General features: G+C 45.4%; 1 non-coding gene across 1 annotated transcript; it reads left to right on the top strand.

Annotated features, from left to right (window-relative positions):
* The first annotated feature begins 5,240 nt into the window (after positions 1–5,240).
* Positions 5,241–5,315, top strand: Trnat-ugu (transfer RNA threonine (anticodon UGU)). The gene has a single exon. It is a non-coding gene; the product is annotated as a tRNA-Thr (tRNA).
* Positions 5,316–8,666: the final 3,351 nt, after the last annotated feature.

The following is an 8,666-nucleotide window of genomic DNA, read 5'->3' as shown; positions in this document are numbered from 1 at the left end:
GAGAATATGCATCCTAAGTACTTGAAACTGTCCACCCGTTGTAACTTTGTTCCTCCTATTTGGCACTCAATCCGTTTATATCTCTTTCCCACAGACATTACTTTCGTTTTAGAGATGCTAACCTTCATACCATAGTCCTTACATTTCTGATCTAACTCTGAAATATTACTTTGCAAACTTTCAATCGAATCTGCCATCACAACTAAGTCATCCGCATATTCAAGACTGCTTATTTTGTGTTCACACATCTTAATCTCACCCATCCAGTCTATTGTTTTCAACATATGATCAATATATAATATGAACAACAGTGGAAACAGGTTGCAGCCTTGTCTTACCATTGAAACTACTCTGAACCGTGGACTCAATTTACCGTCAACTCTAACTGCTGCCTGACTATCCATGTAAAGACCTTTAATTGCTTGCAAAAGTTTGCCCCCTATTCCATAATATCGTAGAACAGACAATAACTTCCTCCTAGGAACCCGGTCATATGCCTCGTCTAGATCTATAAAGCATAGATACAATTCCCTGTTCCATTCATAACAGTTCTCCATTATTTGCCGTAAGCTAAAGATCTGGTCCTGACAACCTCTAAGAGGCCTAAACCCACACTGATTTTCATCCAATTGGTCCTCAAGTAATACTCGCACTTTCCTTTCAACAACACCTGCGAAGATTTTACCCACAACGCTGATTAAAGAGATACCTCTGTAGTTGTTACAATCTTTTCTGTTTCCATGTTTAAAGATTTAAAGATTGGTGTGATTGTTTGTCTTCTGCATTAAATTTAAGTTGATTTTAGTTTACCTTTCTCACTTCGATCCACAGTTTATGAGTCATTTCAGCGCACGCATTAATTCAATTCCATTTGGTTACTGAAATATTTCGCTTAAATTCTAATAAATAAATAAATAAATAAATATATATATATATATATAAATTCTAAAATATAGAATATATTTTGACCCTAATGAACTTCCTTTGGTCGTAAATACTTTCCTCCTCCTCACGTCTTTAGGCTTTTCTTGATCCTGCTATATTACGCCCCTTATAACAATCCGTACCTTTGGTGTTTTATGCTGGATCTTGTATTTCTTGGTGTTGGTACGTGGAAGCGATGAGAAGCTGGTCTGTTCGTAATGTGCAGCACTTCGGCGGTCACCACGTGACGGGAGGCCATAGCCAGCCCGATGGGGCGACCCCAGTTTCGGCACCGTCGAGCTCCCACTGACCAGCCCAATGGTCTGTAAATCCAGTGTCCACATCGGCGCTGTTTGCGCTCGCCAGTGTTCCGATGTCACACAGACGGCTGACAAATTCCGCCGCCGCGCGGCGCCACCGCCGCCTGTAACAAATGACTGCGGCCGGCAGGCCGGCTGATGAACGGCGCCGCGCGATTTGCATCGACAGTGTAATCTGATTGGCCGCGCTGCGCCAGTGGGCGGGGCGCCGGCGTCGCCGCCGATCTCGTCAGGCCGGCGGCCACGCGCTGCGCCGTCCCGGCTCCGCAGGCGGCCCGTAATTTCTGCAGCGGCCGCGCTTCCTCGCGGCTATCGCTCATAAACGTACGCCACGGGCGCGTAAGGATGATAGAGGGCCGGCCTCGGCGGCCTTGTGGCTGCCGTCCATCCTAACAGCGACACCACGGCGGGCGCCCTGAAGACGCGCTACACATACTGGCGTACTGGCGTCTGTGTACCGTCGGCAGGAAACCTAACAGACGGGCGTAGCCGAGCGGCCGTATTTTATGATAACGTTGATGACAGTTGTTCCACACGCAGCAGCTTGAACAGCCGCTCACCCTAGCGATATAATTTTAATGGTATTTGAATTACATACGAGGGTCACTTCAAAGGAAATGCACTCTATTTTTTTTTTTAATCCATCTTCTATTCTACATGTTTGGAAGTTTTACAGTGTGTAGATACATCCTTCAGGAAGAATATTTTCATTTCTCCACATAATTTCCATCCCTCTCAACTGCCTTACGCCATCTCGGAACCAGCGCCTGTATGTTGTTGTTGTTGTGGTCTTCAGTCCTGAGACTGGTTTGGTGCAGCTCTCCATGCTACTCTATCCCGTGCAAGCTTCTTCATCTCCCAGCACCTACTGTAGCCTACATCCTTCTGAATCTGCTTAGTGTACTCATCACTTGGTCTCCCTCTACGACTTTTACTCTCCACGCTCCCCTCCAGTACTAAATTGGTGATCCCTTGACGCCTCCGAACATGTCCTACTAACCGATCCCTTCTTCTAGTCAAGTTGTGCCACAAACTCCTCTTCTCCCCAATTCTCTTAGTTATGTGATCTACCCATCTAATCTTCAGCATTCTACTGTAGCACAACATTTCGAAAGCTTCTATTCTGTTCTTGTCTAAACTATTTGTCGTCCACGTTTCACTTCCATACATGGCTACAATCCATACGAATACTTTCAGAAACGACTTCCTAACACTTAAATCAATACACGATGTTAACAAATTTCTCCTCTTGAGACACGCTTTCCGTGCCATTGCCAGTCTACATTTTATATCCTATCTACTTCGACCATCATCAGTTATTTTGCTCCCCAAATAGCTAAACTCCTTTACTACTTTAAGTGTCTCAATTCCTAATCTAATTCCCTCAGCGTCACCCGACTTGATTCGACTACATTCCATTATCCTCATTTTACTTTTGTTGATGTTTATCTTATACCCTCCTTTCACGACACTGTCCATTCCGTTCAACTGCTCTTCCAAGTCCTTTGCTGTTTCTGACAGAATTACAATGTCATCGGCGAACCTCAAAGTTTTTATTTCCTCTCCATGGGTTTTAATACCTACTCCGAACTTTTCTTTTGTTTCCTTTACTGCTTGCTCATATCGGGGACAGGCTACAACCCTGTCTCACTCCCTTCCCAACTACTGCTTCCCTTTCATGTCCCTCGACTCTTATAACTGCCATCTGGTTTCTGTACAAATTGTAAATAGCCTTTCGCTCCCTTTATTTTACCCCTGCCACCTTCAGAATTTGAAAGAGAGTATTCCAGTCAATATTGTCAAAAGCTTTCTCTAAGTCTAAAAATGCTAGAAACGTAGGTTTGCCTTTCCTTAATCTTGCGTCTAAGATAGGTCGTAGGGTCACTATTGCCTCACGTGTTCCAACATTTCTACGGAATCGAAACTGATGTTCCCCAAGCTCGGCTTCTACCAGTTTTTCCATTCGTCTGTATACCCGCACGGTAAAATTCTGGACCAACCTGTTTGGAGCCACTGTTTGGCAGCGTGCGCAAGGGAGTCATCATCTTACAACCTTGTTCCACGAAGTGAGTCTTTCACTTTACCGAAGAGATGATAGTCACATCGAGCCAGGTCAGGACTATAAGGCGGGTGTTTCAGTGTCCATCCGAGTTTTGTGATCGCTTCCATGGTTTTTGACTGACATGTGGCCGTGCATAGTCGAGCAACAGCAAAACATCCTGCTTTTGCCGATGTGGTCGAACACGACTCAGTCGAGCTTGAAGATTCGTCAGTGTCGTCACATATGCATCAGAAATTATGGTGGTTCCATATGCCATGATGTCCAAAAGCAAGAGTCCTTCGGAATCGAAAAACACTGTAGCCATAAATTTTCCAGCAGAAGGTGTGGTTTTGAATTTTTTTTTTTTCCTTGGGTGAATCTGCATGATGCCACTGCATTTATTTCCTCTTCGTCTCTGGTGAAAAATGATGGAGCCATGTTTCATCACCTGTGACAATTCTTCCAAGAAATTCACTTCCAACATTCTCGTACTGTTCCAAAAGTTCACTGCAATCCGTTTTTCTTGTTTCTTTGTGAGCCACTGTCAACATCCTGGGAATCTACCTGGCACAAACCTTTTTTAACTCCAACACTTTCAGTAATCTGCAAACACTTCCTTCCCCTATCCCAACGTAGCGCGACAATTCGTTCACTGTGATGCGTCTGTCGGCACTCACCAAGTCGTTAACACTCTGCACGTTGTCTGGAGTGTGTGCAGTACGAGGCCTGCCGCTGCGAGGACAATCCTCAGTATTGCCGTGCCTGCTTTCATCACGTAACCAGCTTGCCCACCGACTAACTGTACTGCGATCGACAGCAGCATCTCCGTACACCTTTTTCAACCTCTTGTGGATGATTCCCACTGTCTCGTTTTCACAGCACAGGAATTCTATGACAGCACTTTGCTTCTGAAGAACTTTAATTGTAGCAGCCATCTTGAAGATATGCTGTGACGGCGCCACACACGGGAACAGGTAGAACTAAGTTTGAAAACAAGCGGGAAGGATGTATCTACACACTGTAAAATTTTAACACATGCAGAATGAAAACTGTACTTTTACAAAAATAGTGTGCATTTCTTTTGGAGTGACACTCGTAATAGTACACAACAAAGTCGTCCAAGTGTCAGAAATTTTATAACATATATCATGACTAATAGGCACTGAGAAACAAGAATCACATAGACCAAATTCAATTTTATTCGTTTATTTACCTTGTGGTTTTACACTAGTCAGCCAGAAGATTAGGAGACCACCGATCTATTATCGACATAAACGCGTCCAGGTGATAGCAGCGTCACCTGGAGAGGGATGTCTGCTAGACAGGAACACAAACGGTAGTATCAGTAAGAATGGTTCAAATGGTTCTGAGCACTATGGGACTCAACTGCTGTGGTCATAAGTCCCCTAGAACTTAGAACTACTGAAACCGAACTAACCTAAGGACATCACACACATCCATGCCCGAGGCAGGATTCGAACCTGCGACCGTAGCGGTCGTGCGGTTCCAGACTGTAGCGCCTTTAACCGGGCGGCCACTCCGGCCGTCAGTAAGCATGGTGTCCGTGTGTATAATGGGAAAGGTGAGCGAAATGATAATTAAATGGACACCCTAGCTGCAAACAGGCGTTAATGAACTTCATTGGGGACATGTTGAAAATGTGTGCCCCTACCGGGACTCGAACCCGGGATCTCCTGCTTACATGGCAGACGCTCTATCTATCTGAGCCACCGCGGGCACAGAGGATAGTGCGTCTCCAGGGACTTATCCCTTGCACGCACACACTATGCCCGAACTCGTACGGGACTTGGTAGATTAATCTGCCATGAGTAATGAGTATGATGGGCAAACATCTATTAGGCGCACTACGAATGTAGTGGTGTGGAAATGTTGGGAACGTGGATCTCACGGGGAGCGTGCAAGGGATTAGTCCCTGCAGACGCACTATCCTCTGTGCCCGCGGTGGCTCAGATGGATAGAGCGTCTGCCATGTAAGCAGGAGATCCCGGGTTCGAGTCCTGGTCGGGGCACACATTTTCAACATGAACCCAATGAAGTTCATTAGCGCCTGTTTGCAGCTAGGGTGTCTATTTAATTATCATTTCATTTCTAGCAAAGCTGCATGGTCATCCACAGTAACTGTTATTTCGGGAACAGATACTACCGTCATATATAGTTAAAGGTGAGCGAGTCTGACTGAGGGTAGACTGCAGTGTCCTACAGGATCGGCGCGACCATTTCGGAAACTGCACGACTTGTAGGTTGTTCGTGGAGTGTTGTCGTGAATGTCATAGACGTGGCGAAACCGAGGTCAAAGCACGCCCAGACGTCGTGGGGTCGGGCGGTCAACCGTCGTACGCTGGGTTCACTGGTAACACAGGACAGGCCGTGAACTGTGGCGGAACCAACACTAGACTTTAATGCTGGGCAGAGCACAAATGTGTCTGAACACAGAGCGCACAGAACACTCCAAACGATGGGCCACCGCAGCCGACGACCCATGCATGTGCGAGTGTTAGCACCACGGCATCGGAAACTATGACTGAAATTGGCACGTGACCATCGGAATTGGACGTTGGCGCAATGGCAGAGCGTTGCATTGTCTGATGAATCCCGAGACCTTGTACACCATGCCGATGGGAGAGCGCGAATCCTTCGTCTTGCAGGGGAATCGTTACTTGGCACGTGTACTGCGGGATGGATACAAGCACGCGGTGGCTCCATTATGCTCTGGGGAACATTCACGTGGGAATTCATGGGAGCATGACGTCATGACGGGCAAGGAGTGTCGTACGCTGGTCACAGACCACGTAAGCCCTTTGTGGACGATCATACTCCCCGATTGAGAATCGCATTTTTCAACAAGATAATGCTCCATGGAACAAGGTTAGGAGTGTAATGGAGTGGTTAGAGGAACACAGCGGCGCGTTTCAATTCATGTGCTGGCCCCCCAACTAGCCAAATCTGCCCCCGATCGAACACATCTGGGATGTGATTGAACATGACGTCAAAACATCATTCCACTCCCAGGGATTTTCGGGAATTAGATGACTTGTATATACGAATGTGGTGCCAACTCCGTCTAGCGACCTACCGAGCCCCCATGGCTTCCATGCAACCACGCTTCGTCGCTGTTCTCCGTGCCACAGCACCCAGCTATTGGGTAGGTGTTCATGGTGTGCTGGTTGATCAGTATATTTCTTAGATGCATAAAAAAACCATCATGTTACATAATGAAATTCGATGTTCCTATTTCCGTGGTCTAGGGGTAGCGCCGTTGAAAACTATTTTAAAAAAAGTCCTCGGTCCCGGTTCCGAACCATGCCACTGCTTAAGTTTCCTACAATAATTATCAACATGGCGGCGGAAGACTTCCTTCATTCATCCAATGGCCTCGTCAAAGAGGATGGAGGAGCGGACAGATATTGAGGACACTCTCCTGCCCATGGGACGGGAAACTGCCGCTAGAGGCGGAATAAACACCTATGATCAACGGCATGAGAACGCAAAAGTCTGTGGAAACCACTGCATTAAATACACGTAGAAAGTATCCACAGGACATGTGTCCTATAATTGAAAAAGTGTCATGAAGGTCTCTCTGTTGGAAAAAGATTGTGGACTAGAACCATTTCGGATCTCCAGGAGGTTACTGCCAAGGGGAGGTTGTAACACTGTTATCGATATTAACTATATATGCCTAATACAACTTCTATGTTTGCTTTTACTTAACGGCCGGCCGGGGTGGCCAAGCGGTTCAAGGCGCTACAGTCTGGAACCGCACGACCGCTGCGGTCGCAGGTTCGAATCCTTCCTCGGGCATGGATGTGCGTGATGTCCTTAGGTTAGTTAGGTTTATTTACTTCTAAGTTCTAGGCGACTGATGATCTCAGAAGTTAAGTCGCAAAGTGCTCAGAGCCATTTGAACCATTTTGAACTTAACGTGAATTCGGTATCATCAAGCTCTTTCACGTAACATCTGAATAAATTTTTTATTCATTATTTATGACAATAAATTATTGTAATTAATCTGTGGATGTAATTTCAAATACTGTAAAGGAATGTAAACGTTAAAATATTACGTGTTCAAATGGCTCTGAGCACTATGGGACTTAACTGTTGAGGGCATCAGTCCCCTAGAACTTAGAACTACTTAAACCGAACTAACCTAAGGACATCACACACATCCATGCCACAGGCCGGATTCGAACCTGCGACCCTAGCTGTCACGTGGTTTCAGACTGTAGTGCCTAGAACCGCTCGGCCACTCTGTCCGGCAAAATATTGCGTGTAATACCGGCTCATGCATAGGGAAAGTAGGTATGTTGGACGGAAGTCTCTCCGGAACGGAACTGGCTAGGCAGGAGAGGTTAAGGTGGGTCTGGCGGTGTAACTGCAAGGCTCCTTTGTGGCATGTGTCAGTTGGTGGCCAGGAGACAATAAGAGCTGCTAGATTATATAATATAGCCTCGGAAGTTAACGTAATTTGGCTTAATTTTCATGGCACACTTTGAATAGCTCTGTACTACGAAAGTCCGACGCTAAGAACTGGTAACGCAGTAGGTGCCATGGTTATTTTTGGCGCCTTTTTTTGAATAGCACAGGAAATCGACACTGCCACCACTTCCATCTCAAATTATTAGCTGAGTACTTTGTAATTGCATGGACCAGTTATGTGATTTATTTTTCGATATTAAGTTGGTGTTTTGCAGACTTCGTGTTGAGCCACCGTGTTTTGTCCTTAGTCGTTTGCCTAGACTGGGTAATATCCCAAGTGCTACGATAATTCTATGTATCCTGTTTTACTGAACTCAAAAGAAGTTATCTTCCCTAACAAAAGTTAATAAGCTTTGTGGAGTTGTTAAGCACATAATTATTTAGTGAGCATAAGTTTTGAAATGCTCCACGTAATTTTCTTAAAACGATAGTTAAAGTTTCATCAAAATGAAATTACTAACAGAAGATGTAAAGAATTCAGTTAAAAAATTCTTCTTATTGAGATAACAGTGTTTGCTATTTCATGCATTATATAGTTAACAGTGTTTCGAATATTGTCTTTTGACTCAAATGTTCAGCTTACATTCGAGTCTACTGTCAGGGAGAGGAGGCTAATTAGAGCCTCTTTATATTAAAAAGACAACACACTTATCAACCAGGTAAATCGTGTAAGACAGCTCTCCACCAACTCGTTGGGAGGGTGGAGAAAGCACTTCACTTTGAAGAAACAGCCCTCTGCATCTTCCTAGGCATCGAGGGGGTCTTCAGTAACACGACCTTCGATTCCGTGGTAAGGACAGCAGAGGTGCATGACCTAGGGAGCACTATATGTAAGTCGTCAAGAGCCATGATTACTGGTAGGAAGGTAGGGGCTACCATGACGAATG

This window comes from Schistocerca cancellata, chromosome 5 (genome assembly GCF_023864275.1).
Source record: "Schistocerca cancellata isolate TAMUIC-IGC-003103 chromosome 5, iqSchCanc2.1, whole genome shotgun sequence".
Taxonomy (NCBI): Eukaryota; Metazoa; Arthropoda; class Insecta; order Orthoptera; family Acrididae; genus Schistocerca; species Schistocerca cancellata.
This window is presented reverse-complemented; position numbering and strand designations above follow the sequence as displayed.